Source organism: Phoenix dactylifera, unplaced genomic scaffold, assembly GCF_009389715.1.
Source record: "Phoenix dactylifera cultivar Barhee BC4 unplaced genomic scaffold, palm_55x_up_171113_PBpolish2nd_filt_p 002259F, whole genome shotgun sequence".
Lineage (NCBI taxonomy): Eukaryota > Viridiplantae > Streptophyta > Magnoliopsida > Arecales > Arecaceae > Phoenix > Phoenix dactylifera.
Window position 1 is genome coordinate 14,912 of NW_024069511.1, and position 5,022 is coordinate 19,933.

The 5,022-nt window shown below is 41.2% G+C and overlaps 1 non-coding gene across 1 annotated transcript; it reads left to right on the forward strand.

Annotated features, from left to right (window-relative positions):
* The first annotated feature begins 4,040 nt into the window (after positions 1–4,040).
* LOC120109485 lies at positions 4,041–4,146 on the forward strand. The gene has a single exon (XR_005510359.1). It is a non-coding gene; the product is annotated as a small nucleolar RNA R71 (small nucleolar RNA).
* The last annotated feature ends 876 nt before the right edge of the window (positions 4,147–5,022 follow it).

Sequence of the window (5,022 nt, forward strand, 5' to 3'; positions counted from 1 at the left end):
TGGCGACAGCGTCTACCCATTTTGAGACATAATCAACCCCTACCAAAATGTATTCGAAACCAAAAGATGGTGGAAAAGGGCCCATAAAATCAATACCCCAGACATCAAAGATTTCTACAATTAAAATAGGATTGAAAGGCATCATATCTCTACGGGAGATGGTACCCATCTGTTGACACTGTTCACAAGTTTGGCAAAAGTTATGGGCATCTTTGAAAAGTGTGGGCCAATAAAATCCACTCTGTAAGACTTTTGCTGCAGTTTTTCTACCCCCAAAATGTCCCTCACAAGTTTGTGAATGGCAGCATGAAAGAATACTTTGAAACTCGCATTCGGGGATACATCGATGGATTACTTGATTGGTACAATATTTGAATAGATCGGGATCATCCCAATAATAGAACTTCACTTGTGAAAAGAATCAGTTCTTGTCTTGAGTTGGCCAATCATCAGAAATTCGTCCTATGGCAAGGTAATTTACTATGTTTGCAAACCATGGCATTTTTATTCTTTGTACCTCAAATAATTGTTCATCTGAAAAAGAATCGTGTAAGGGTGAGGTATTTTGAGGAGGGCTCAAGAAGAATTCTATATAAGTGGTCCGCTACGACATTTGCAGTACCTTTCTTGTCACGAATTTCTAGATCAAATTCTTGTAGTAAAAGAATCCATCGAATAAGACGGGGTTTGGTGTCTTTCTTTGCAAGAAGGTGTCGAAGGGCAGCATAATCAGTGAATACGGTAACCTTGGATCCTAAAAGGTAAGATCGAAACTTGTCTAGCATGAATACTACAGCTAGTAACTCTTTCTCAATGGTGGTGGTGTTCAATGTGCATCTAAGAGTGCTTTACTAGCGTAGTAGATGACATGAGGTACCTTTTCTAGCCGTTGCCCTAAAACTGCCCTAATGGCATAGTCGGATGCGTCATACATCAGTTCAAATGGAAGCGTCCAATTAGGGGGCCGTATGATAGGTGCAGTGGTCAATTTCGAGCGAAAATTTTCAAATGCCTCCTCGCATACTTCATCAAAGACAAAGGGAGTGTCCTTGGCAAGAAGATTGCACAAGAGTTTGGAAATCTTATTGAAATCCTGAATGAAGCAATGGTAGAAACCAGCATGGCCAAGAAATGATCAGATTTGTTTCATAGTTTTGGGTGGAGGGAGATTGGAAATAAGATCGACCTTGGCTTTATCTACTTCAATGCCCCTCTTGAACACAACGTGTTCCAAGACTATGCCTTCTTGAACCATGAAATGGCTCTTTTCCCAACTTAACACTAGGTTGGTCTCCTTACATCTTTTCAGAACTAAAGTTAAATTATCCAGACAATCATCAAAAGATAGGCCAAAAACTGAGAAATTATCAATGAACACTTGCAGAAAGTTTTTCACCATATTTGAAAAAATGGCCATCCTACATCGTTGAAAAGTTGCAGGGGCATTGCATAGTCCAAAAGGCATCCTCCTATATGCAAATGTCCCAAATGGACAGGTAAAGATGGTTTTTTCTTGATCGTCCGGATAAACAGGTATTTGATTATATCCAAAATAACCATCTAAGAAGCGGTAGAAACCTTGACTGGCCAACCGTTCCAAAATTTGATCTATGAAAGGTAGAGGGAAATGGTCTTTCCTAGTCATTGAATTGAGTTTTCTGTAGTCAATGCACACGCGCCAACCCGTGGTTGTGCATGTTTGTATCAATTCTCCTTCCGTATTTTCAACCACAGTGATACATGATTTTTTTGGCACCACTTGTGTCGGACTTACCCACTTACTATCAGAAATTGGGTAAATGATTCTGGCATCTAATAACTTCACCACTTCTTTCTTGACTACCTCCTTCATGTTAGGATTGAGTCTTCTTTGCATTTCTTGGGTGGGCTTTGCATCATCTTCGAGGTGAATTCGATGCATGCAAACGAAGGGGTCAACCCCTTTCAAATCGGCTACAGACCATCCTATGGCATGTTTATTCTCTTCTAGCACCCTTAAAAGTTTAACTTCCTGTTCCGTAGATAAGTTGGCCGCGATGATTATAGGGAGAGTATCTTCTGGTCCTAGAAAAGCATACTTAAGAGTTGTCGGAAGTGGCTTCAACTCAAGTTTAGGTAGAGAATCAATGGAAGGACAAAGTGGTGTGCTAGCAATGGGGAAAAGAGGTTCAGGTCGGATCTTCCAAGTAAGGGAACTCATGGGAGATTGATTGTCGAGTAAGATGTTGACTTCTTCTATGGCCTTGTCTATATCAAAGTTGTCAATGTCAAAATGGGCCAAGCATGCCTCTAGGGGGTCATCCGCTAAGATATAGGGAAGGGCTTTCTCTACAAGATCATCCATTTCGTCAATCAGGCAACACTCGTCTTCTCTCACATGTTGGTCAGCGGCATGAAACACATTCAACTTAATTTTCATGTTCCCAAATGATATGTCCATTGCCCCAGTTCTACAGTTGATACATGCATTGGCTGTCGCTAAAAAGGGACGACCAAGAATCACAGAAATTTATTTTTTTAGGTTGGGCACATATTCCATATCAAGGACGATAAAATCTACTGGAAAATAGAATTTGTCTACCTTGACAAGAACATCTTCAATCATCCCCCGCGGCATCTTCACAGATTGATTAGCCAATTGTAAGGACACCGCGGTGGGTTTTAATTCACCGAATCCAAATTTCTCATAGACTGAATAGGGTAGAAGATTCACACTTGCCCTTAGATCTAAGAGTGCTCGGTCAATGGAGTTATCTCCTATGACATAGGAAATAGTGGGAGCGCTAGGATCTTTGAATTTTGGAGGGATGTTATGTTGGAGAATGGAACTTACCTGCTCAGTTAGGAGGACCTTTTTAGGCACATGTGTCCTAGATTTTTGCTTTTGGGTGCAAAGTTTTTTGAGAAATTTGGCATAGGAGGGAACTTATTTGATGGCATCAAGAAGTGGGAGGTTGATTTTAACTTGTTTGAAAACCTCCATCATCTCTTCTAGTGAAGTTTCCTTCTTGCCAAAGGGAGTGGGTGCATTAAGTGCTTCAGGGAATGGGGCCTTTGGAATGTGGGTTGTGGCAAATGGTGGACTAGCTGAAGAAGGTTTTGGATTTTTATGTGATATATTCTTCTCCTCTTCTTCATCTTCCTTGTTGTTACCCTCCCTAACCTTATTATCTATTACACGTCCACTCCTAAGGGTGGTCAAAGCATTGGCTTGCTCATGATTTGGTAGAGTTTTTTGAGCCACGTATTGTCCCCTTGGATTACTCATTGGTTGACTTGGAAGCTTGCCTTCCTCTCGCTTGTTTAATGCATTAGCTAGTTGACCCATTTGTGATTCTAGCTTAGCAATGGATTGCGTGTGCGAGTGCAATAGTTGTGTGTTTGCCTCCAAATCTTGAAGGGCAATCAACACTTTCTTCTTAAAGGTTGTATTTCTTTGGGTTGGAGGAGGAGGATGTTGAAATTGAGTTGAGGGACGGTAGAGATGAAAATTCTGAGGGTTTTAAAAATTTTGGGAGTAGGGTTGGGTAGTATTCGAAGCTTGCTGCCTCCAAGAAAAATTTGGATGATTCCGCCATCCCGGATTATATGTATTGAAAAATAGGTCATTACCCGGTCTGGGCTGTGTTTGGGCAGCATTGATGTGTTCTTGCACGAGTTCGGAGAATTAGGATGCTGAGGGGCACTCATGAATAGGATGCAATGGGCTAGAACAGATAGCACACACTTATGCTTGGAAAGAGCTAACGACATGTCCCCCTATCATCAGTTGGTCAATCTTATGGGACAATGCATCTATCTTGCTAGATAGGTCCATAGAATGACTTATTTCACAAATGGTCCCTTTTCTTTGGAAATTCGAGGGTGCTTGACGAGAACAGGAAGCATGGTGGAGGAAGTTTTCATTGAGATTTTTAAATAATTGCCATGCTTCATGCTCGTTTTGAAGCATGAAAGTTCCTCCGCATGCGGCATCGATCATCTGACGGTTTCGTTCAGTCAATCCGTCATAGAAGCATTGCACTATCTGCCATTTAGGTATTTGATGATGTGGGCATTTATGGATTAGGTCCCGAAATCTCTCCCAAGTTTCATAAAATTCTTCTCCCTCAGTTTCGGAGAAGCTTGTGATGGCACGCCTAAACTGGTTCGTTCTTCCTATGGAAAAGTATTTTTTAAGAAATTTTTGTTGCATTTGATCCCAGGAATGAATCGAATCGGCTTCTAAAGAATTCAGCCATTGCTTGGATCTATCTTTAAGGGAGAAGGGGAATAATCTAAGTTTCAGAGCATCATCAGTGAAGTTCTGAATCTTGACAGTGGTGCAAATCTCAAGAAATTCATCTAAGTATTTATATGGGTCTTCATTGGTGAGCCCATAAAAAGATGGGAGCATTTGGATCACACTAGACTTTATTTCATATTGTATAGCTGCTACCTCAGGTAATCGAATGCAAGATGGGGAAGTGTAAATGGTGGGAGTGAAGTACTCCCTCAGGAGTTTGGGTTGTTCTTCAGCCATCTCAGGAGGTGGGGATGATTCTAATGTTCTGATCTCAGCTCGAATATTTCTAAGGGTCCGTTCTATTTCAGGATCAAAAGGTAATAAGTCACGTACTCTAGAATGACTCCCTTGCATAAACTAGTACTTGATCAGTCAAGCATGCAATAAAAGAAAAACACATCAATCCTTGTATTTGCCCTAAAATCACTAGACAGCTCCTAACTGGTTTGAAGAGGGCACCTAAGCCTCCAATCCGGTCTAATAAACTGAGTTGACCAGGTAAGCTTCCCGGTAAGTGGGGGGGTCAGATGCGTTCGCAAAGGTCCTACTTAAAAACCACTTGCCTCAAACAGATGAACTGTCTTCCTTATAGGGATAAAGCTTACCTAGACATTAACTAAGCCACAAAGCGAAATTAGTGCAACTTTCGGTGATCTTCGTCCTATTGAGCTCGAATGTCCCTAGGAGCCAACGTCTAATTGATTTTAATTAAGCTAACACTATGTGAGATTGAGTTC